The sequence below is a fragment of the Leptonychotes weddellii genome, chromosome 11, assembly GCF_054177405.1.
Source record: "Leptonychotes weddellii isolate Sample4059 chromosome 11, ASM5417740v2, whole genome shotgun sequence".
NCBI classification, from domain to species: domain Eukaryota; kingdom Metazoa; phylum Chordata; class Mammalia; order Carnivora; family Phocidae; genus Leptonychotes; species Leptonychotes weddellii.
In genome coordinates this window covers 83,665,377-83,691,448 of record NC_138379.1, presented here as the reverse complement: position 1 = coordinate 83,691,448, position 26,072 = coordinate 83,665,377, and positions in this window count along the sequence as shown.

The following is a 26,072-nucleotide window of genomic DNA, read 5'->3' as shown; positions in this document are numbered from 1 at the left end:
CCCCCCCCCCCCCCCCCCCCCCCCCCCCAAAGCCTGGTGGTGGGTATTGAGGAGGGCACGTTCTGCATGGAGCACTGGGTGTTATGCACAAACAATGAATCATGGAACACTTCATCTAAAACTAATCATGTAATGTATGGGGATTAACATAAGAATAAAAAAAAATAGCTGTCAGAATTAATATATATATCTCTGAGAGGCAATTCTATTAAAAAAAAAAAAAGCTCATAAAAGAGATAAACCATTAGCTAACATTATCAAGCCAAAGGGAGAAAACAGAAATACCCAAAATAAATAATTATAATGGGAAAATAACCATAGAAACTGATAAAATCTAAAACATAACATGACACTATTTTGCTCATCATTATGCAAAATAATTTGAGAATGTGGAAAAAAGGATAAGTATACAGGAAAATTTAAATTGTTAGAACTAACTGCACTAAAGTGAGATACTCTAACGGATTAATTGCTGTGTGAAACTACAGACAATTGTCAAAGCTGCCCCCACCCACCCACCCAAAGAGCACCAAGCCCAGAGACCGTCATAGAAGAATTGTAACCAACTTTAAGAAATGGATCATTCTGATGCTCTGTAAACTCCTTTGGCACATATAACAAGTGCATACAATTTTTTTTGAAACTAGTGTAACACTGACATCAAAATCTGACAAAAAAGCACAAAAGGAAATTATAGCCCACGGTCACTTAAGAATATCATAACAACAAAGAAATTATACAAAATATCAAGAAACAAAATATATATACGAACAACCACCAGTTAGAAAATATAGTGGAAGGAAAAAATTCATCTATAACAGCAACAGAAGATCAGATACACAAAATTAAACCAGGAAATGTAGAAGATCGAGAAGGAAAAAAAAAAAAAACAAAACAGAAAACACCATAAGGCTCCAATAGAAGATGTGCAGATGAAGATTTAACATTGAAAATATGAAAACTCTCTTTACGTTAATACACAGATTCAGTATGATCCTGCCCCTCCCACAATCAACAGAGTTGGGTCTTTTTTTTTTTTTTAATTTTGTTTCTATGTTTTTATTTGCTTGGACTTTGCGGGGCAGAACTGAAAAGATGATTCTGAAATAAATAATGATTTTGAGAAAGAAATTATCGAGAATTGCTAGCAAAGATATATTTTGAGGAGTAATAGGTGCTAGAAGCAGAATTAGCCTTACCAGATATTAAAACAAATTATAAAGCAATGAGGCCATAATAAAACACCATAGTTAATTAAAACACCATAGTACGTGGCATGAACAGATGGACAGATTAATGGAACAGAAGAAACTCAAAAGCATCCTTTCAAAAGGGAGGAAGATAGAATTTTTAAAAAAATAAATGGCAGTTAGCCAACTGGGTGGCCATTGAAGAGAAAATAAAAAAGAAAAATTGTATTCCTTTTTTTTTTTTAATTTTTAAGTAATCTCTACACTCAATGTGGGGCTCAAACTCACAACCCTGAGATCAAGAGAAACGTGCTCCACAGACTGAGCCAAACAGGTGCCCCTAAAGTTGGATTCTTATCTCACACCTTACACCAAAATCAACTCAAGAAGAATCACGTATTTGTATTTTTACAAAATAAAACCATAAAATTCTAGGGGAAAAAAAATGGGAGACTTACAAATATAATCTTAGAGTAGGATAGATTTTTTTAAATATGACCCAAAATCCAGAGCCCATTTCACTAAGTTGATTCATTTGACCACACAGAAATCAAATTCACTGAGTTTGGGGCCGGTGAGGTGGGAAACAGCAAAACAAAGCCAAGAAACAAATGATAAACTGGAAAACAAATTGCGAAAACCATATTACAAACAGTTAATTTGCTGAAAGGAGAAGGAACGTCTTATAAATCAATGAGAAATTGGGCAAATGGTACAAAGAGACATTCATCTAAAAGGGGACGGCTCCCAAACACAAGAAAGGATGCTTGCCCTCACCTGTAACAGGAGAAATGTTAACATGGTGACACCATTTTTTACCCAAAAGATGGTCAAAGGTTAAAAAGTTCAATACCCCTTTGTAAGAAAGGGTATAAAGACACCAAAAGTTGGCTTTTTATGTTTTTGGTTTTTGCTGGTAGAAGTGTAATTTGATATCGTCTGGATGAGGTTGTTCCTAGCTGGGTCTTTGACCCTAGGCAAGCCTCATAACCTGAGTCTCAATAGCACTCTCTTAGAATTACTTTCAGAATGAAAAGGAATGGCATATGCAAACTGGCACAGTGCTCAGTACAGTAATACTGATACACCTCACATCTTGGTCATGTACCACCCTCTGCCCTTGCAGACTCAAAGTGAATATTCTATCCACAGCTAAGCTTATTCAGAGGCTCTGTTCTTTGGGGAAGGGTCCTCCTCCCAGAGCTAGAGGAGGGAACTGGTATATCCCAGATGCCCAACCATGCCTGAGAAGGGCAGAGTCCCAGCCCCCAACCCTGGGAGCCCAGGATTTGCCTCCAGAGCAAGCCTCAACCCAATCTGGCCAGCTGGTGGGGTAGGAAAGAACAGCTCAGAGACTCGGGCCCGAGAGCCACAAGCAATGGGCACGCACACAAAACCAGGGGCAGCATAGCCCTCAGACTGTATTTTGAGGTTGCTGATGCCCTTTAACTGGCCCAGATCCCCAACTGCTCGGTTCCAACCCCACCACCAGCCCCACGTACCAGGGGTTGACTGAATTCTCTGGCTTCCTCCCAAGTGGGGGAATGCAGGGAAGTTTGGTTGGAGGCCAGCCTCCCCCCCATGGACCTCCGGACCCTTCAGCACACACTCGGTTCTTCTTGGAGGTAGGAAAGCTGGTGTCTAGTTGAATTAAGAGTCTGCTCTTTCTCCACAGAAAAAGGAGGTGTGTACTTGGAATCCCTTTCAGCCTGGGCTGGAAACACAGCATCTCTGTGAGCAAGTTGCTTCCCATCTCTGCGCCCCAGTTACCTCCCCATAAAATGAAGAAGGAGGACGAGCAACATCTGTGGCACCTTCCAGCTCTGACACTGTGTGGCTCTAGGATCTCTCCCAAGAGCCAGGCTGGAGACCAACAAGACTGCTCTTTCTAGTAAGTTCCTCAGGGAAAGGGAAGGGTCGGGGGGCTGCATTCTGACACTGCAGGCCTGGTTAGGGGGATGGACCTCTTCCTCTGCAAGCATCTCCGTCTAGGAGGGGGGCTTCATCCATTCTTAACAGGGTATTACATGGAAATTTTGGCACCATGACACAACAGATGCCAATCTATCAGTGGACATAATGAAGTAGATGTTCAAAAACCAGTTAGAAGGCACTACAATCCACAGAGAGGGCACAAAAGATAAAGTGGGAATGGAGAGATGAATCTGAAAAGTAGTTTTATTTGGGGAGAACTGCTGAAAGTGGTCCCCATCCTACCCCAGCCCGGAGCAATGAAGAGAGGCGTGCCCAATCAGGGGGACTTCCAAAGATCTCTCCAAGAGCTTGATAAGGGTCTGTTGCACCTTGAGGAGCCCCAGGGTCTAGCGTCTAGCTTTTGTTTAAAGAGCAAGAGAACGAGGCCCATGAGTTGCTTCCCAGAACTGCTTCTGGGGTGGGAAGCCCTGCACCCCCAGGATTTGTCAGGGACAGAAGATGCTTCTGCATTTCCTTAGACCAGAAGTGGGAAGGAGAGAGCCCTCTGCAAGCCACTTTGTATCCTACACAAGACGGGCACCTGGGAGGGCAAGGGGACTCCAACAAGGAGTGAACACCCACGGGATGCAAAGGGGGAGCTTTGGGGGAGGGGTGGCAGCTGGAGGAGGGCCCACGGAAGCGAGCTGCCATCAGACAGGAGCCTCTGAGGAACCCACGAGAGAAGAGTGGGCTTCAAACATCTGCTAGGTCCAGAGGGCACAGAGCCATCGTGTCTGCAGGGTTTCATCCGGAAAGTGGAACTGCTATGAGTGAGACGAAACCGGGACTTATTACAGGCATTAGCTTTCCACGGTTGCGTTAGCTGGGGAAGGGGTCTATGGAAGGCGGCTGCCTCTGTTTGATGGTGGGCCTGACGTCACCAGAGGTCATGAAGCGAGGGAGAGCAAGGGCAGACCGGAGTCTGCACCTGCCTCTCCGTGCCTCCAACCTCAACAAGAGGCAGAAAGAGCGGGAGCCCCTGGCTACGGAGCAGCATTCACGCCTGGCCCAGGACTCAGAGCGGCTGAAGGAGGAGACCCAGCGGGAGCAGCAGCTTGGCCCCAGCAAGGTGAGCCGGAAGACTGTCAGCCCTGTGTCTGAGCTACAGAGGCACCTGGTTCCCTGCACCGGCCTTTGTAGCCTAACGGCTGCTGCTTGCCTTCTGCCTTCCAAATCTCACCCAGATTTCTCTTATGCTCAATCCTAATCCAGAATCATGCAGAGAAGGGAATTCTGGGACACTTCATTCTAGCTGAGCTATGTTGACAAAGCCCAAAAGCACCACAGCTACCTTCTGACAGCATCATTCAGGTGAGAACTTTCTCCCTTCCTCCCCCCTCCCTCCCCGTACACACCTGAGGGGTCAGGAAGGGTGGTGGACAGGCAACCGGGGCAAAGCAAACTGGTAAGGCAAAGAAGCTGAACGCATCTTCATCTTCGACTCCAGGGCAGGCAGCTGGACCTACCTCCCTCAATATTCAACTAGAAATCAGGTGCTGTCACAGCATCAACCAAAAATATAAAGTGTTTGGAAATTAATCTACCTGAAAATTTGAAGGGCCTTTACAAAGACAAGTTACAAACTATTAAAGGATAAAACAGGAGATCTGAATAAGTAGGAAAAATTATCCCCAAATTAATTCATAAACTCAATACAATTCTGAACCAAATTCTGGCAGGCTTACTAAAAGTTAGTTTTTCGTTCATTATGAATGAATCTGAATATCTTTTCCATATATCACTTATTTGCTTACTTCATTTCCTCTTTAGGGAATTGTCTGTTTCTATGATCGCCTTCCTTCTTAGGGGTGTTCCTGGGTTTTCTTGATTGGATGAACACTTTACTAAAATGAAAATATTTTCCTGTCATGCTCATACAAAATGCCTCCAAGTCTGGTGATTGCCCTTAAATTCTGCTCACACTGTTTGGACATCAGGAGTTTTACATTTTTATGTAGTTAAGTCTGTCAGTGTGTATATGATTTCATCCTTTAGCTTTAAGGTTAGAAACAGAAATCAGATATTTATTCTAGCTCTCTGTGATTTCACTTTTACAGTTAGCTTCTTATTTTTTAAGTTGAGATATAATTGACATACAACATTATGTTAGTTTCAGGTGAACAACATAATGGCTTCATATGCCTACATATTACAAAAGGATCACCTGTTAGCAGCCATCACCATATGCAGTGACAAAATTTTTTTCTTGTGATGAGAACTCTTAAGATGTACTCTCCTAGCAACTTTCAAATGTGCAATAAAGTAGTATTAACTATACTTGCCATGCTGTACATTACATCCCCATGACTGACTTATTTTATAACTGAGAGTTTATACCTTTTGACCCTCTTCCCCCTTTGTCCCTCACCCCCCACAGTTAACTTCTTTATCTATACAAAATGTATCTTCTGATGATATAAACTATGTATCTGAATGTCTGTTTTCTTCTTCCCACCCCTACCCACTGTCTAATTTTTCCCAGCATCTTTTGTTTGTAACAAAGTGGTTAATTTTGTATTATCTTGACACCTGGCATCAGAATTCCTCTTGGCGGACAATAGTCACTGTTTAGAAGGTCCTCTTGATAAATGTGGGATAAAAGGTGAGCCCTCTGAAAGCCCAAGTGACAGTGGCACCAGAACTTTGGATAGGGGGGGAAACCAGGGCTCCTGGGTGACTCAGTTGGTTAAGTGACTGCCATTGGCTCAGGTCATGATCGCAGGATCCTGGGATCGAGCCCCATGTCAGGATCGTTGCTCAACGGGGAGCCTGCTTCTCCCTCTCCTTCTGCCTGCCGCTCCCCCTGCTTGTTCTCTCTCTCTCTCTGTCTGTCAAATAAATAAAATCTTCAAAAAAATTAAAAAAAAAATTTTTTTTAAGTGGGGGGAAGCCACTCTGAATGAGATTCAGAAGGAATTTGTGGTGACTCACATACAAGGGAAGTGAGAGAAAATGAAAAACAAGAAGGGAAGATGGTGAAAAGATAGCCAGAAACGTGGCACAAGGATGGAATGAGCCAGGTAAGTGAAGCATGTGGAAGATGAGGTAGCAATATTTGTACTTTAGAAGCTGATGCTTGTTGGGGAAACTGAATCTCCTTGCATTTCAGCAATTGAAACCCTCCCTCTTTTGTCACCATCCTGCTTAAAATTCCTTGTATGGGTGAATTTTTCCAGCTGGAATTCCCTAGAAGATTGACAAATTCTAAAATGGAAGAACAAAGAGCTATGCAGTTTTTTTTTTAAAGGAAGAACAAAGAAGAGGGAAATGCCTTATCAGCCTACTGGAAACAGTCCACCCGTGGTAATCGTTTTAGTCAGGATGGGCAAGATTTTGCTGCAGAAACAATAAGCTCCCAGTGCAATCATTTAAAACAGCCAAGGTCTGTTCCTCACTCACGTTATGTGTCCATCGAAGGTTGCCTGGAGGATTTGCTCGGTGTCATCCAGGCTGACAGTGCCTACCTGACCGGAGCATCGCAGGTTGTCATGGCAGGGGGAAGGGAACGTGGGGAATTACACACTGGCTCTGAAAGCTTCCTTCCAGAAGTGACATGTGTCAATTCTGCTCATATTCCATTGTCCAAATCAAGTCATAGAGCCACAGCAAACTCCAAGTGGACAGGGAAATGCAATCCTACCATTTTCCTGAAAGAGAGGAGAACTACACGATTTTCGAACAGTGCTAATGATGACAACAATCATTTTTTAAAAAGAAAACTGGAGGGATGATTGACACAAGGACTAACAAATAAATGAATAAAACAAGAAAGAACAGGGCACCTGGGTGGCTCAGATGGTTAAGCGTCTGCCTTCAGCTCAGGTCATGATCCCAGGGTCCTGGGATCGAGTCCCACATCAGGCTCCCTGCTCCTTGGGAGCCTCCTTCTCCCTCTGCCTCTCTCTCTCTGTCTCTCATGAGTAAATAAATAAAATCTTTAAAAAAAAAAAAAAACAAACAAGAAAGAACACACAAAACATGTGTGTGTATATATATATACACATACATATATGTTATGTGTTTGTATGTCCATTCGATCAGGCATATGAGACAGGTGAAATCATAAAGACTGGGGGGAAAGGTGATTTGTTTAGTGGGTAGTGTTGGGAAGATTGGCTTACCATACAGGTGAAAAATAAGTTTAAATCTCTCCTTCTGCTATTTAAAAACTTGAACTCCCAAAGATTAGGGCCCTAAATGTGACCTGCAAAACTATTGGAGAGTACATGAAAAAATATCTTTGTGACCTTGGTGTGGGAAGATTTCTTTAATAAGACCCCAAAAAGCTCAAACCATCAGGCAAAAAAAGAAATGATGCGTTTGACTAGAATAAAATTGAGGCTTTCTGTTCACCGAGAGAACAGAATGCCAGAGTTATCAGGCAGGCTGGTGACCAGCCAGAAGACATTGCAACAACTGAAATAGAGAGCATGCCTATGTCCAGCAAATATCATAGATTTGAACTCCTTCGAATCAACAACAAAACAACAACAAAAACAGAAACAACCGAAAAAGGGAAAGAAATATGACCAGGCAATTCACATAAGGTGAAATCTGCAAAGTCCCTCGCTGTAACAGTACACCGTGAGGCGCGCAACTGCGAGGTAATCGGAAAAACGCCAAGAATCCATGGAGCACCCCCGTAAGGCCCGTCAGCCTGGCAACAGTTAGAAAGCCAGATGACACCAAGTGCTTGGAAAAGATGTGGGAAAACCACCAGCCATCGGCACTGCCAGTGGTGGGGTCTGCAGAGAGAGCCGATCCCAGGAGCCACATGCCAGTTCTGAGCGGACGGGAACGTGGCCAGCAAGCCCTCTCCTGGGTGTGTGCTGCGCACAAACTCCCACAGAGACCCACAAGAGGACGTGCTTGAAACTGCCCATCACGGCAAGGAACTGAGGCAGCCTGGTGTCTGTCACTAGGACATGAGAGCAACCTTTGATGGGTGCGTACGTGAAATAGTCTGCACCATCGAGAAGCAATGAAACGGACAGAGATGCAACAGCATGAACAAATATGAAAGAGAGCTGAGTGAAAGAAGTAAGGAACAGACCAAACTGTATCTAGGTATGAGATACAGTAGAGACAGGGAAGTAAGCATGGGGGTGAGATGGAAAGACATAAGAAAGCAAAACAAAATAGGGGCCTTTCGCAGATGAACGGTGCGCATACTGAGGAACACGATTAACTCAGTCCTATGCTTCTCTCACCCAGTAAATGGAAGGAAAGAGAAAGCAACCAATCACTGCACGGCCAGGCAGTGGCACTTGCACTCCCATTCCGTGGGTTAGAACGCTTTCTCACGCTTTCACCGGCAGATTCCTGGGCTCGGCTCCCAGAGATTCGGATGCAGTAGGACTGATGAGGGGCCCCGAGAATTTGCATTCCTAGCCAGCTCCCGGGTGATGCTGCTGCTGTCCAAGGAACCATACATTGAGGAACAAGGAGCTAAACCACAGTCAGGAAATCATACCTCCTGCCAGGGAAAGGCTAGTCTAACTCTGCCCCAGGAAGGAGAGGAAAGAGGTCTAGTACACAGCTGACCAATGTCCGCCCCAGGGTCACACCCTCACTTCCAGTACCTGCACGTCTCAATCACCGGCTCCTTCCACAGGCCCACGTCGGGCTTCCCTGCTACATTGTAAACTCCATGAAGGCAGGGCTCATGCCTCGCTGTGCTCCCTTCCCCCATCCTCCCCGCCCCCCACCCGCCCATGCCTAGCTCAATGTCTGGCCCAGAGCAGAGACTCAAGAAATGCTTGCTGATACTAGGCTGGACCTTTAAAGTTTTTACGCACAGAAATGGCTGGTAAGAGTCAGGATAGGGATCTCACCAGCAACTGGGAAAGAGTGGCTCAGAGTGGGAGTAAAGTAAGCTTCAGGGGAGGCAGGTGTAGACTACGGAGGCTGGAATGGAAAGGAAGTGTCCTGTGGGTCTCCGCCCACTGCCAAGGGCCTGATCAACTGAGTTTCTTTCATCTGCTCCTCTCCCTTGCCTCCCTCCTCCCTTCCCCCACACCCTCTCCTCCAGCAACAGTCAGAGAGGACAGCAGGGGCAAGAGCAACTTGGACCCCATGGACTAGCCTGAAACTGCTGGGAGCTGAGAGTGGGGGCAGGAATCCAGTCCCACAAGTCCAGAGTGGATTAGCCAGATTCGGATGAATGGCAGGTTAGATGGATGCAAGGCCACGCGCTGCCTGGAACCCAAAGGGTCAGGGGATGGGGATCTCTGGGGATGGAGGAGCGTCTCCATTTGTCCCAGTGGCTCTTTCTGCCCTTGTGCCCCCTCCACGTCTTTCTGAGCCTTGCCCTCCGTGCTTCGGCTTGGAGAACAGCACTGAAGCCAGAGCCTGTCCTGTGGCCAAGTCAACACATCCGCTTAGATCTCAGTCCCCATGTGTGCAGTGAGATACATGAACCCTTCTAAGATACAATTAAATGCTGAGATTCTAGGAGGTTATTTATACCTTCATATGATTTATTTTGTTCCCCTTCTCTAGTGTTTTCTCCCCTAAGGGGACCAGGGTAAATAAGTGATTTTAATGGTGATATGTCACACTGTCATATGCATCTGCAGGGAAGATTACAAGACAGTCTTCCTAGGTGACCTGGTCAGCTGGCCGTGGGAGGGCAGCTCTCCCATCTATCCAATGCAATGTGATTTTCCCCCACCTGTATGAAACCCAAACTCTCCCAGACACTTGAGAGCTAGGCACAGAGGAGATGCCACATCTAGAACATTGCTCAAATTTTCCAGTTGTTACCTGGGATCGAGGCAATAGGGGAAAGACATCCTTTACGATGCCTGAGGCGCTGGGGAAGGAGCGTCTGGACCTGGGGTGGGAGTGGGTCTGTGGCCCACCAGCCAGTCCATCCCTGAGGCTGCAGGCTCCCACAGCCCCCAGGCTGAGATTGCTGTGAGCGCACAGCCAGGGAGCCCCGTTCCCAACCCCAGACTGACCTCTCCTGGCCAGACCCTGCAAAGCAGTTTGCAAAGAGAAAGGGTGAGGAGTCATCCGTGTGCTCCTCGTTCTCTCGCCACCTTCCCCCCAAAGAGAGGAAAGAAAGGGGAAAAAGAGGAAATCAGGAGGAGTAAGTTGGCCCTCCCACCCTCAAGCTTCTCCCTCTCCCCCAGACTCCAGCTGTCGGCCTAAAATCACAAAGCCTTTTCGCGCAAAACCTCGAGAAAAAAAAGAGAGGAAAACGAAGGGAAGAGAAGAAGCAGCAGTGAATTTCAAAAGGAGGGCTAATTTGTGCAGCGCTGGACAGCTGCATTTGCATAATGAAATGTGCAGAGGATGTTTGGCTCATGTATTTTTTAGAAGGTTTAACTTTAATTTTATTTAGCCTAAGAAGGGCATGTCACTCAAACTCCGCTGGTCATTTATAAAAATATTTCCATTGTGTTTCCAAGGAGCTGTCTTTCTGGCCTAAGTGGCTGGTGCCGGAGGTTGTGAATGCTAATGCAGAGGTCGGAAGATCGATGGGGAGGGAGAGCAGGAGAGAAAAAACTGGGAGGGGCAGAGACACCAAGAAAGAGACACCGAAGATGCAGAGAAGAAAGGACAGGCAGGAAGACAAAGAGAGAAAGAGACAGAGTGTGGATTGGGAAGAGGCCCGCCGGACTCAAAAGAAGCAGGTCAGGTAAACATCCACAGCAGGTGTGGGGATGGGTGTTCCCAGTGGACCACATCTCGCTCATGCAGGTTGGCCCAGCTCTCCCAGCCCTCGGTGTTCAGGTTTGTTTTGAGTATTGCTACTCTAATCTCCAAAAAAATACCACTTCCAAGAAGGGCACTCTAGGACCAAGCTGTCTGCCTTCTACCCCTGGGTCCTGCACTGGAGGCATTTTCTCCCATCTGTAATTCTGAACTGTAATGAAGGAGCTCGATTGTGGGCTCTTTGCATCAGCGATGGGCAAGGGAGGGCTGAGCTGAGCGAAGCTGTGTACGCTTCTTTCCTCTTGCCATTATGGCAACAATTACCCTTCAACTCCCCTCGCTAGTTTCCACACAAACACCCCAACCTCCTAAATAAAGCGCTTGCAGACTTTCCCAGCACAGGCTAGGACCACAACGGCAGCACACAGAGGAGATGAGGAGCGGGGAGAAGAGGCTGTATCTGCGGAATATCTTCCTCCCTCCCTCACTGGCCTCAGAGACCTTCAGAGAGACCCTAGACTCTCAGACCCAAGCCAATATCTGATTCACTGATGTGGAAATGAAGAGCCAGGGAACGGGGGGAAAACCATCCGGAGGCAGCCAGCCCTCGGGTTAGAGTTCTCGAGGCCACACCTCACTGCTTCCCACCTTCCCTTGCCAACCTGCTGCCCAGAGCCTGGGCTCCCTCTGCCTCCTCTCTGGTCTCGAGGACCAGAAAGGAGATCCCCAGTAACCTGCTCAGGAAACGTCCACCTCCCAGCTCCTTGCAGGCTCTCTATGTCAGGTCTAATCTGAGCGTTTGGCTCTCCACTGGATCTGGGCACACAGCCGTGGGAGCAGACATTCTGGTCTGAGGACACCTCCAATGGTCCCCGTCTGGGAGTTCACAGTGGCTGATCCAGAATGTGGGGCTGGGGGGCACACTAGAACCCTCCCCACAGGAAGTACCCCAGTCCCTACTGCAGACAAATGACAATTATACACACAGCCAAGGTGGTCTGGGGCTGGAGCCAACTCCCAAAGCTCATGGACTTGGCAGAGGGTTCAGGGTAGGGAGGATGGCCCATATGGTGACATGGGACAGTGACCTGAGGGGCAGGGGATTTGGAGCTGGTCCATCTGGGTTCAAATTTGCTTGAATTAATCACTTGAGCAAGTCACCTAACCTCTCTGATCCTCCCTTTCTTCCTCTGTAAAAAGGAGGGAAGTAGATCTTACTGGTAAGATTGCCATGAGGCTTTGACATCATGCATTATAAGATGCGTGGCCTGTGGCAATAAGAGGGTTTGAGCGACTTTCTGCCAGGCACCCGAAGGACAGGCCCCATGTGCAAAGCCAGCACACCAGTCCTGGGCACCTCGGGAGGCAGAAACAGAGCCGGGAGAGCAGAGCCAACTTCTGCCCTCGAAGAGCACCTCATACAATGGCCCATGATTGTGTCAGTCCTTGTCGTTAACAAAAGAGCTGGACAAAGAGTAGAGAATCAGAGACTGCTGGAAGCAGAAGAGGTAGAAACAATCTAATGCAATACTCTTCTAACGCTTTCAGTTCGAAGATAAGAAGTCTCAAGTCCAGAGAGGGGCACGAACAGCCAGCCCAGGTCACATAGCTGCTCCACACAGAGCCAAGCCCTGAACCCACCTCTCCACGTCCTGGTTTCCTCTCCTCTCCCATGATAAGACTAACAGCTTCTGGTGTGTGAGACTCCCCACCCTTACCACCCCCTACCCCCCCACCCACACGTGCACACACCTGCACTCCCGCACGCACACACACGTTCCAGAAAGGGCTTCCCACTGTGCAGACGGAGGGGGCAGCTGAGACCAGACTGGGGTGGGAGAAGAGCCAAGGGAGGGGGCTGGCACTGGCCACCGCAGCCCCTTGGGAGACGCCTGCATATGGCCAGGCAGGCCTGGCAGCCCATGCACACTAATCCTGCTGTCAGCCAGGCCAGGCGCCGGATTAGGAAATGTCACGTTTCAAAGGAAATTATTTCCATTTTCTCCCCAGGAAAGGAAAAGGCAGAAAGACAAGCAAACTCCCAGGGTTGTGTGTTGGGAGACAGGCCAGCATATGGACCTGAGACAGGCACCCCCCCTTCCTCCTCCAGCCCCTCTGCGGACGCCCAGAAGTGACAGCCATCGCCTCCCTGAGTTCATTCCAGTCAAGGACAAATGGATTTCACAGTTTATCAAGGGAGGAAGGGGCGTGTCACAGACTCATCAACCGTGACCCACCTTTGGTCCCTGCTTTCCCACCCTGAGCTCAGCCAGAGCCCCCTCCCTGAGCTGGCTCCCAGGCCCTGCCTCCGGGGATGGGCAAGTCTGAGAGAGATGTTGCCCTCCGTCCTCTGTGCTGTGCGGTACCTGCCAGACCCTCTGCCCCTCCCTGGCCCTGAGATCCTGCCTCTTATCTGGGGCTCTCCACTCTGCAGGCAAGACAAAACCTCAAGACCCAGGGAACGAAATATTGCATGCTCCCTCTCTAGATTTCTCTCTCTGCTATTACTTTTCTGCTTCTCTACCTTCTCCAGCCTCCTCTGAGACAATAATAAACACTTCTCATTCTCACCACCACTGGAAATTATGGGGCTTCTTAATTACAAAAGTAATGTCACAATATTAGCAATTAATTAATTCTAATCTGGCCCGGAAGAGAGGTCAGGCGCACAATTGCCCCGTACGCCTCTGGAGCCGAGGACCACCCCGGCGGATATTGTGACTGAAATATATTTGTATGGAGTTATTAGATACTATCTGCAATCAATCCATTACCATAAACTTAAGCTTCCACGTTCTTTCATATTAAATGAATTTTCATATCACATTTCCCAATAAGTGCTGCCTCAAGTCAACCCTTATTTATCTAATAACGCCATGCAAATATTTTATTATATTTCAATGAAATGTGTCGAAAACTATTACCTTGTGCTGCCTTTGGGGTGGGGAGGGAACAATGCTGAGTGGGAGGTGGGGAGACTTCCCTCAGTATCTGCTCTGTGAGGAAGCGGCCCCCGTCCCTCCCCCCGACACCCACATGTCTCCATCCCCACTCTAGGCCCCCAGCCCCTTCGGGGAGGTAGGTCTGCAAGGAAAGGGTTTCCTAGCCCCAGACAAACTGAGGACTTGCAGGGCAAATGCAAGCCCCTCAAGGAGAGAAGGGACCCCTCCCCAGTTCCAACAGCCCTTGGACCCCTCCCCAGTTCCAACAGCCCTCTGCGCTGCCCATCGGCCGTGGCCCGAGACCAGTGCTGGGCGGTTGACTGTGCAGGCACATAGAGCCCCTCGCTCAGGGGGCCCTGGGCTTTGTTTACAGGTCTGCTGTCACCGTGATGAAATTCTCAATCATTTTTGAACAAGGGGCTCCACATGTTCAGTTTGCACCAAAAGATCCCACAAATGCTGTAGCCGGTCCTGCCCAGGATACACTCTAGCTCCACCAATGCTGGTTTTGTACTTTTCAGCCATGCTGTACACTCCGGGGCGTTTACCTACAGTCTAGCAGCCAAACCTCTGGGGTCAAAAGAGGCCCTTTCCGGTCCTGCCTTTCCTGCCTGTCCAGATTCCCTTCCTGCCACAGGCCCACTCCCAGAGATCTTGCCATCATGCAAACGAGGACCCAGAGGCATGTGCCAAAAGCTGCACATCCAACAAGCAGACATCTTGGACCCCAGAGTCGGGATGGCTCCCAGGTCCTGGCTCCCAGAGTCGGGATGGCTCCCAGGTCCTGGCTCCCAGGTCCTGGACCCCAGAGTCGGGATGGCTCCCAGGTCCTGGCTCCCAGGTCCTGGCTCCCAGAGTCGGGATGGCTCCCAGGTCCTGGCTCCCAGATCCTGGACCCCAGAGTTGGGATGGCTCCCAGGTCCTGGCTCCCAGAGTCGGGATGGCTCCCAGGTCCTGGCTCCCAGAGTTGGGATGGCTCCCAGGTCCTGGCTCCCAGATCCTGGACCCCAGAGTCGGATGGCTCCCAGATCCTGGACTCCAGAGTCGGGATGGCTCCCAGGTCCTGGCTCCCAGAGTCGGGATGGCTCCCAGGTCCTGGCTCCCAGAGTCGGGATGGCTCCCAGGTCCTGGACCCCAGAGTCGGGATGGCTCCCACTGCTTTGCTGGTACTGCTGTCACAAGACCGTCTGGGCCTGGGGACAGGTGGACCTGGTGTCTGCTCAGTGTCTCCCAGGATCCTGCCCCTGCTCCACAGCGGTCTGTCACTACCCCCATTTCAGCTGGCAGAGTTCAGGGTGAGCATGAACCCCTGTCTCCCTGACCCTACTGTTCACAGTCTTTCTAACTAACCTAGAAGGACTTGCCTCTTGGTGACCAAAGCTCGCAAAACAGCCATTTGTTTTTTGTTTTGTTATGTTTTGGTTTTTCTTTAGATTATTAATGTATTTATTTTAGAGAGAGTGTGTGAGCGGGGAGAGGGGCAGAGGGAGAGGGAGAGAATCTCAGGCAAACTCTGCACTGAGCCGGGAGCCCAATGCAGGACTCGGTCCCATGACCCAGAGACCAAGACCTGAGCCAAAACCAAAAGTCGAATGCTTTACCAACTGAGCCACTCAGGCACCCCTGTCATTCGGTTTTTTAGCTTTATGGTCCCTTCAGGCAAGAAACACATTTCCCAGGGACCAGAGGGCATCAAACTTACACACATATCTCCTTCCCTGCTCTGGTCTTCAGTTTTACCAACTGCAAAATGGGAAAATAATATCTTCAATGAGAATCTCTCAGAGCCTCTGTGGAAATCAGGTGAAACAGTAGAATCTCTAAAGCCCCATGTGATTTTCTAGTTCTGGAGCAAGTGAGTCTGAGGTAGAATGGGTCCTCAGTGATCTGTGAGCTTCCCCAGGCTTGAGGTCCCCTGTGTAAGCTCCTCGCACGTCACCTCCATGCCCCCCAATAATACTTTCTCCTCCACCCATTATCAAAACTCCCATCTGCTCAGTCAGAAAGGCAAGCGGGGCCCTTGCAAGCAGAACGGACTGACAGCAGGGAGGAGGAAACAGTCCCCGTGTAAGGGGTCACGTAAACCACCCCAGCCTGGTGAACACTGAGGGACTGAGACCTCAGAGCTGGGTTTGGCGCCCCCAAGCCAGCCAGGGGGGCGGGGAAGTCCAGGCCAGCTGGCAGCCTGCGTTCACTGACATTAGGCTTCCTTCCTCCCAGGCCTGCTTCCATTTGGGTTGGTCACGTGCCTCCTTCTCACTCCCAACGTACACGTCTGAACCTCCACCACAGCCCCGGGAGGCCGTCTCACAGGTGAGGAGCCTGAGCTCACACCTGCAGTCGCTGGCAGAGTTGAGATGCTAATCTGGATCCCTCTGGCCACTTTCCATGACTTGGGGCAACACAGTGCCCTGCCTCTCACTCAAGCATCTGCATTTTTTTAAGATTTTATTTATTTATTTGAGAGAGAGAGAACGAGAGAGAGAGAGAGCACATGAGAGGGGGGAGGGTCAGAGGGAGAAGCAGACTCCCTGCCGAGCAGGGAGCCCGATGCGGGACTGGATCCAGGGACTCCAGGATCATGACCTGAGCCGAAGGCAGTCGTTTAACCAACTGAGCCACCCAGGTGCCCCAAGCATCTGCATTTTAAAAGAGCCTGGTCACAAAGCGAAACCTTGACTCCAGAATCCTGAGAGGTCTTTATTCAGTCATCCAACAAATACTGACTCCTTGCCGACAATATGCCAGGCACGGTTCTGGGAGCGAAGCATATCAGATGAAGGCTGGGCCTCCAGGAGCTTATGTGTTGACCTTTGACCACAGTACTCCGATCCATCCAGAGGCTGCACTGGGTCTGCTCTGAGCTTGGAGTGGCCACCACTCAGCATCTAAGCACTCAAGTCAGGAACCAGAGAGAGAGAGGAGCCCAGGGCCGGCGGCCTGCCCGCCTCCCAGATTAGGCACTGTGCCCTCTCAGTGCTTCCCGTGGCCTCCAAGGGGCTGATCTAAGATTCGAGGAAAGTCAAAGTCACTGCTCACAGGAAAAGGGGATTCCAGGTAATAGGATAGAGGAGAGGTGTCATGATGGAGAATCTTCCGAAAATAATTCCGTAAGTGGTGTCCTATAGGAAACCACTCGCTGGTAAGGTGAGCTTGCACCAAAGCCGTGTGTGTGTGTGTGTGTGTGTGTGTGTGTGTGTGTGTGACAGAGAGAGAGACCCGTCATTCAATCCTCAGTGCCCTGAAGGCAAAAACACCAGCCTCCCGTGTTACAGCCTGCCCCCCCACCCAGCTGCATTCGGGGGGCTTAAGGGCTCTCAGTCCACTGGACAACCTGTCTGACCGGCTGACAGTGCACAGACCTCCCCCAGGCCCCCGCCCCGACCCCGGAGGACACAGACTCCTCCTCCTCTCGATCTGTTCCCTCCCCCTCCTCCCCCCCCAATCATTCATGGTGACAGATTGACAGAAGTGCCCCCACCAGATAAAACTGCCTCTGGGCACAAGTACAAAACATAAAACATTTAGGGAAAATCATCCAAGAACAGTTGGCACCACAAGTAAACTGCGTTAAACACTCAACTATAAGCAACCAGTTTAAAACTCTGGCACAGCTGAGTCCTGGCATCAGCTTGGCCAGCCTCGCGGGGTCTCCATCCTTAGCGTCCCTGGGGCTCTCCAAATCAGAGCTGCCTTCTCCTGGCCCCCCGCCCACCTCCTGAAACCAGCCAGGGGCCCCTCACTCCCCACAGGAACATGCAGAAAGTCCCAACACTAGAGGAGGCAAAAGGAAAAATTCCCTTTTAGGGGAATACCCTCTCACCAACCCCCACCACATACACCCCACTGACAGTAAACAGGTCTGACCAGCCTTACTATGTGCATAGCATGTATGACCCACACAGTCAGCCACTTCACACCTTGTACCCCACTGGCCCTCATAGCAGCCCGTGTGGTGGGCTTCTAACTCCATTCTTGAGATGCACAAAAGGCCCAGAAGCAACTGCCCAGGGTTGGCAGGTGGCAGAGCTGGGACAAGTCTCTTTTCATGGCCTTCCCACCATATCGACCTGCCTCTTGGTCCACCCTCAAGTACCTCTTTAAGCTCAGGGGTGGTTTCCTTGGGACCTGGGCACAGGATCAAGGGGGAGGACAGGTACGGCTCCAGGAAGAAGCAGTGATGGGGAGAGAGCCTGGGAGCCTGCTGGGCCCAGAGGAGTGGGGCCTCTCCCCGAGACCTTGCTGTCCTGCTCCCCACTCACCTTAGGCCAAGCCCTCCTCCCAGGGGACCCAGGTTGGTGTCTGCTCCCCAGCAGGAGGCCTGGACCTGGGCAGGAGCTGAGTCCAGGCTGCCCCCTCCCTGCTGTGGTGCTCCCAGGAGCTTTTTGAGAAAAGGAACCTCTAAGGTGTTACCTGAGCTATGAAAGGTTCACAGGCAAAGATGGGGAGACAGAGCATTCCAGGCAGAGGGGACAGCATGGCATGCCTGAGACTGCAAATATTTCATGGTGGATGCAGCATAGACCAAGATGGGTCAAAGCAAGAGAGACGAGCCTGCAGAAACAAACAGAGGCCATGCCACACAAAGGCAGGGAAGTTTTGGTACCTGGAAGCCTGAGAGCAAAGGGAATCTACTATGGGTTTGGAGCAGTGGAGTGCTAAGAATTCTCTGGTCTTCACAGAGGCAAGGGATTGGAGTGGGCAGAACTGGAAACAGGGGGACAGGTTTGGGAGCTAAGGTAGTAACCCAAGTTGGGAGGCAGCAGGAACAGAGCAAAGGCAAGTGCTGATGGGAGACCACAAAGGTAGATTTGGCAGCATTGTGTGTTTTAGGAGATGGAAGGTGAGAACACTGAAAGCTGCCTGCAGGGCTTCTGGTGTGGGCAGCAGGGGAGAGGGTGCCCAGAGCCTAGAGCACTGCCCAGCACACAGCAGGCATGCAGAAAGAGTGTGCTGAATGAAGGGATTCACCAAGGGAAGGAATACAGGAGGGGAGTGTGTTTGTTGGGAGAGGGGATGGTGAGTGAAGTCTGGGGGTCAGCAGCAGAGTAGGAAACACAGGGGCCAGGGTGGAGGTAGGTTCCAGAGTCACCAGCGGATAGACCACAACTGAAGCCATGGGATCAGTGTCAAGCACCCAGACAGAACTTGGGAAGTCAAAGTGAAGGAGGCAGAGAACAGGGAACACTGAGAAATATCAAAATTTAAGGAAACAGAGAGGAAATGGAGTTTACAACTCAGACCACGAAGAAGCAGGCAGAGCGTAGAATGAGAATGGAAGAAAACAGCACCACGGGAAAGAGAGCATTTCCAGAAGGTGTGGTCAACTAGATCAGACGATGGGGACAAGTCAAGCAGAGCACAAGCTAAACTGCCCATTGCATTTAGTGACACGAGCAGGTCACAGGTGACCTCAGCAGAGTGATGGGTGAAATCGATTCCAGCGCAGTGAATGGAATAAAAATAGAAAATGATGATGATGTTTCAAAAAGTCTGGCTCTCCAGAAGAAAGGAGAGAAGGGGGTAATGACCAGGGAGGCGTGGGAAGTCAGAGAAGGGTGCGTGTTTGTTTGTGTACGACAGATGCTAATGTTCCAATGGTGCACGGACGGATCCAGACAGGGAGGGGTGCTTGTAGTTATAGCCGAGACACTTGCTCACTGACGGTGAGATTGAAGTCCTGGCAGGAGGCAGAAAAGTTGGTCCCCCATCCACAGGGGCGGGAAAGACGCAGGAAAAGCTCAGACACAGATGTGTCTGAGGGGAGGAAGGCTGTTGAAGGTGCTGTGGTGGAAGGGCTGCTGCTGGCTTAGTGGTGCCAGAGGTGGGATGGGGAGGGGGGTGCAGTGTTGAGGAAGTTCAAGGGCAGTAAAGGAGGCTGGAGACAGCTTCTTGGAGAAATGGAAAGAGGGCTACCTAGGGAACCGGAGGAGGGCTGTGGAGAGAGCCACTGAAGGCCAGGTAAAGTGTCAGGGTGCTCAGCACCATGTTTGTGTGCGCGTTCCTGTGTGTGAGTGTGTGTGTGTGTGTGTGCATGCGTGTGTGGCCAGAGGCACTCATCACCCCAGACTGAGAAATGGAGAAAGGAGACCATTGGATTGATCCAGGGTTTAGAGTTTGTCCAGGTCATGAGATATAAGCCATGGAGCAAAGGATCTGAGGATATTGCAAAAGGGTGACTGAGTTGCTTAATTCTATGTGTAAAATTGACTGGGTCATGGGATGCCCAAACATTTGGTTAAACATTATTGTGGGGGTGTTTTTGGAAAACATTGACATTTGAATGGGTAGTGTGAGTATAGCAGATTGCGCTCCCCGGTGAGGGTGGGCCTCGTCCAATCAGTTGAAGGCCTGAACGGGGCATAAAGACTGACCCTCCCAAGAGTAGAAGAGAACTCCTCCTACCTGACAGTCTTCAAGATGGGGCAATGGTTCATTCCTGCTTTCAGACTGGAACTGAAATATCAACTCTCCCTGGGTCTGGATCCTGTTGGCTTTCAGGTTAGAACTACAGCAGTGTCTCTCCTAGGTTTCCAGCTTACTGACTGCAGATTTGGGGACTTCTCAGCCTCCGTAACTGCATTAGCCAATGTTTTATAAATCTCTTACATAAACATAGATACAGACACATAGACACAATCTTCTATTGGCTCTGTTTCTCTGGAGAACCGTAATACAGTGGCTAAACGGTGGACCAGAGAATTTAAGCTGGATGGGAAAGGAAACGAGGACTGGGAAGTGACAGAAGTCAAGGGACTCTCAAAGACTGAAGAAAAAAACAAAAACACTTGCTGGGAAAGAAGAACGGCAAGAGAGAGAACTCAGTTGATGGAAAGTTGTGGTCCAAGCACAGATGCAGGATTTCAGAGTAGGGGGCAATTCTGAACAATAAGATCCAGACGTCACTATGGGGGTGGCTGCCGAAAGTAAAGCCAAGATAAAGGCCAATATATATGTGAAGAGATGTGAGGAAGGAGAGGCCAGGATTTTGGATGATTCTCCTGAGGGGGCACCAAAGTTTCCAGCACCTGGGAAGGCCTTGGCGTGAGGACGAAGACTGAGACAGGCCATGCGTCCCATGTAGGAGGAAGAGTCACTGCTCCTGTGATAAGCTGCTGGGATCTGGGGGCTATTGCTACCGTGGTAACCAAGGATGGCGTGAATGAGAGCTTTGGCGGGCTATGGCTGGCCACAAGGTCTCCATGAGATTTCGTCCACAATATTTCCCTGGCAGATTGGATTGGCACAGGAGAGAGATAAGGAAAGATGCTGAGGAAGAAAGCGGAAGTGGCAAGGGAGGAAGACAGACTTTTCTAGAAGGATTCAGCCACAGCCTAGACTGATCAGGGCTCTACCTTCACCTACTTAGTAGACAGGAGTCTGGACCAAAGTGTCCTCCAGGCTCCAGAGATTTACTGAGAGGTTGAAAGACCTGTCCTCAGCCTGGGGGTCTGTGGGTCCTGGGTCTGTCACAAACGTGCTGTGGGCAGGGTCATTTAACCACTCTACATCTCTGATGTCCCCTTCCCCTTGAGATGGTTCATTTACTCCTTCATTCATTCTATTAACAATGCATCGACCACCTGATACACTCCAGCACTTCTCCAGGGACTGGAATTGGAGACTGATGCAGCTCTCCAGAGGGAGACTGCAGACTGCAAGCAATGTGCCCTTGGAAATCCTTCCTGGAGCAATCAGCAGCCAGGGGGGCCAAGGGCGCCAGACGCACCCAAGGGAAGAGCCTTCTTCTCTGGTCCCTCCCTAGCAGGGTGAGGGTATGAAGAGGTGGGACTTCCCCACCCTGGCTGCTGGGCTGTGTGGATGTGTGGCTTCCCCACAGATAGTTCGGGCAGTTTGGGAAGGCTTTGAACCTGCACAGCCCTGATCTCCCTGCCTTCCCCAAAGCCCAGAGGAGAAACTGTGCCCAGAAGGAAGCAGGCAGTTGGGAGAGAAGGGGAGTAGAACGATTGAGGTTTGCAAATAATGAGGTTTCACCCTCGGGGGCCCTGGCCTGTCTAGCACTGTTGCTGTGGCCTTCTGGGGTGTCCGGCTTGCCCCATGCCCTGTCTCTGCACCCCCTCCATCCCTCCCTGGCCCCCTGGCCAACCCCTTTTCTGCTCTCCTTGGGCAACTCCAGCTCGGGTCACCCTCGCTCGCATCCATGTCCCTTTCCCATTCCTCTCTCCCTGGCTTCCCCTGCCCCCTCAGTCTCTCTCCATCTGTGCCTCCTTCTCTCCCTCCACAGTCTCTGAGTCTCTGCCTCTGTCTCTCTGTCCTCGCTTTCCTCCTTCTTTCAAATCAAATCAACAAGTATTTACTGAGTCTGACCCTCTGGCGCTCTCCCCTCCCCTGACCCTGCCTCTTCTTGGCCTCTACTCCCACCCATGTCTGCTGTCCCATGGTCCGGAGAGTTCCACTCAGCCAGGAGCCCCCGCGGGAGGCTCTCAGCGGCAGGGCCCGGGGGATGAGGAGTGAGACATGTCCCTGGTGCACACACTGAACCCAAGCCAGCGTCCCCGCTCTCCGCCAGCTCCTCCTCCCTGCAGGCAGCCCAGGGAGCGCACATTATTTAGAGAAATTCTTTAGCGTTCTGCTTCTGTCATTCCCTGCCATGGCACCAGGCCCTGAGATGTGATAAAAATATCAGCGTTAAACCGACTCTGACAACTGCTGTTTACTTGCAGTGTCACCAGAGCCTAGAGCCAGGGGCAGAGTCGACAGCTCCTGCAGGACCGGAGGCACCAGCAGCAGCAGCTGCAGTGTGGAAGACCCTCCAGCTCCCCAGAGGGGCGGGCCCAGCTGGGACAAAGACCAGGAAGGACGGCTATGAGAGGGGCAGCCCCTGGAATGCGCGGCTGCCCGCATACCATGCCGCAAGCCCCCCGCCCCAGTCCTTCCCACTCTGCCCAAGCTTCCCACCCTGGCAAGAGTTCATTTCACCAGCAGTAGAAAAATTCCAATAAAAACCCAATAGAGTCTTTACAGCATGCACAGCACTATGCGAGCAGTCGATCACAGGATATCTTCTTCAAGTTCCATATCAGTCCTGGCGGAAGGAAGTTATGCCCCTGTATTCCAGATTTTAACACTGAGGCTGGGAGATGTCACGTAGCTTTCCTGAGGGCACACAGCTAACAAGCATGGAGCCTGGGTTAGGACCTGGGTCTGTCTGACACGAGCCCAGGGCATCACAACGTAACACACTGGCCCAGCGTGGGGCACTGACCAAAAGATGACTATCCTCCAAAGGCCGATGAGGATGGATCCCTCTCCCTAGTGTGTGACCACCAACTTGGTATGAACTAATTCAACCTACCTCGATGGAGGTGGGAGCATGGACCACTTGACCTGTGTTGAAGATGCTGGACGAGAGCTGGTTAGACCTTTGCACTTTCTTTGGTCTTCCCCTTTGCAGCATTCCCAGGGCTAAGCAAGGATCCACAGGCAACTGGAGAAGGGAGAAAGCACAGAACTTCAGGAAGCGAGGGGGCAGAACACAAGGACAGCAGGAGGAAGGAAGGACAGAATAAGAGCAGAAACCCAAGACAGAGAGAGCCCTGCCTTCACAGGACACTCACATGACCAACATCGCTCTCGAGGGTCTCTCTTCTTGGGAACAGAAGCCACGTCCCCTCCTTCTTTTGAACTAGCAAAAGGTGGAGCACATAATGGACTTCGCAGATGTTTGCTGGTTGGGTTTTCTCTATTAAGGGCATAGAGTGGAGGGCAGTAACAGCCTCTGTAGGCATCTCAAGGATGATGGTCCTGGAGTAAGGTCTCACCTGGCCCTTGTGAAAAGGACTTAGGGGCTCCAGACATCACAGGGTCAGCATGGTGAAGGGATTGCCAGCCAAGCTAGCAGGTGTGGGCTGCTTTCATGGAGACACAAGGTCCAAAATGAAGGAGGTGATAGTCTCATCTGTCTCTGCAGAGAAAGCCCTCCCTGGGACCTGGGTTCAGTGGTGAGTGCTTTAGAGAGATTTAGACAGAGTAGGGTGACCAGGATGTGGACGGGCTTCAAATGATGGTAGAGGAGAGGTATTGAAGGAATTGGGTGTGTTTAGCCTACAGAAGACTCACAAGGACAAAGGATCCAATATTTAAGAGCTGTTAGAGAATGGACTTTACCATTCAACCCATAAAGTGTAGAATCCATTCTGCTGTCAGGGAGAGGAATGTATGAGGTTGCCCAAAGCCATAGGCAACCAGCGATGGGACTCTGACCATTTGTGTGGCGGCCCCATGGCAGAGGAGAGCTCACAAAACGTGCAGATGGAAGGACACTGGAGGAGCTCTGTTGTAGTAGTAGTGAGCTTCCTATCCCTGGGGGCATGCAAGGAAAGACTGGCTGAGGGTTGGGGGAGAAAGGGTGCTGCAGAAAGGGTTTGAATATTAGAAAGCAAGCCCAAGCCTTTCAGCTTGGAGCCTCCTGGTTTCTAGGTCTCCAGGAGGACCAGAGGGGAGAGGCAGAGCTGCTCCACGCACATGCATGGGCCCGGAGCAGGGTCCGTCTGAATCTTCCTTCACTCCCTGGAGAGCAGAGGATTTCTACATTAGCCAGCCCCTCACAGTGATGACCTGTGTCAGTCATTCGCCGTGCTGTGGGAGACCCAGGTGACCCTGGGGTACGACTACCCCATTAGCCTTCCACCCCTGTGTGGGATAAGGCCTCCAGATGGGCTAATGAAAATCACCCAAATTGAGTTCAATTGAGCAGAAGAAAGGAGGCTGGATCCCATTAATTACCCCTGGGCCGACCTCATGCATCATCCCAAACACAGAGCAGCGCCACTTCCGACAGACAATAGCAATTAGTGATGTGGAACTTTGATGTTGTCAAAATAAAGATCCATGCTCTGCTCACAGAGCGTGAGATGACAAGATGGCCCCAGGTTGGCCCTGTAAGACTGTCTCAGCATGTCTGGTGGGAGGGCACGGACTGCAAAGCCAGACAGACCCGGCCTTCTCCGCTCACTGGCTGTGTGACCTTGAACCAGTGGCTTGGCTTCTCTGAGCCTCTACCTCCTCAGCCATGAAACAGGTTGAATAGAGCCCACTTGATAGACTTATTAAGAGGATTTCATGAGATAGTGTGTGACATTATTGTGAAGACTCTGTGACCTTGGGAAAGTCACCACTTTCATGAAGCCCCAGTGTCTCACTCTGTAAAATGAAGAGGTTTGTCCATAGACGGCTAAGGTTCTTCAAGCTCTAAAGTCCTGCCCTCAATGATTTAGGAACTTACAGCCAAGTCTGGGGTGGGCCAAGAAAAGCCACCAGTCCCTGCAACCTTATGCCTCTCTCCCACCCTCAACTCTACACTCACTCCCTTAGGACAAGGGTCTCCAGCTTGCCTCCCCTCCCAATCCCAACCCCTAAGCAAACCCAGACACCAACTCTGCAGACGTCCATCAATGTCATAAGACCTAGAAGTCACTAACTTTTGATTTATGAAGCACTTTGCTGTCCCCAGCCAGGTACCCTCCACCTCTGCCCTGCACAAAAGACAGTCCACTCCTTGGAAGATAAAAAGCCACTAATTGTTTCCCTCTTCACTCCAGTATTGATTAGGAGAGTACGGAGGTTATTGGTGTTTTATTGACAGGCAACTGTCTCTCTTGCCTGGGGTAGATGGCCTTTAATAAGACAGAGAGAAAGAGAAAAACTGCTGAGTCATAGAGTCAGAGGCCAGGAAGGTCGGGGAGTGGGGGGAGGCGGGCAGCTGGACGATTTGGGTTATAGTTCTGCATTTCTGGGACAGGGTCTCAAGGGCCACAGCTGCCCATCTCCAGCCTAGCCCAGACAGCACATGAGGGGAGGCCAGTGGATCCACATATCTCCCCAAGCTGGACACTCTCAGCTGACCCCACACCCTGTACCAATTCCCTCCCCCAATCCTAGCACCCCCTTCTCCCCGCTGTGTGTGACCCAGCTCCTATAGCTGGTGGTCCCCACTGGGACCCTGACCTGGCCCACTCCTCGGTCCAGACGAGTCAGGGAGCCTGTCCTCAGCTCTAAGCTGCTGCGAGGACTCAGGGGCACAGGGGACAGCAGACTATATGAGGTGCCCTGGGGAGCACAAGTGACAAACAGGATCACCGGGCAGACATAGGAGCCAATGCCCACCTACATTACAGAGTCAAGGATCTCTCGTCTGCTTCCCTTCTCCAACCTGACTGTGTTCCTCGATCCACCCGTTCTATCTCTTATTCAGTAAATCTTAAGTTAGCCCAATCTACACTGCAGGTACAGTGCTAGATACCAAATTATAAAAATAAATTAGACACAGTTCCTGCCCCAAGGG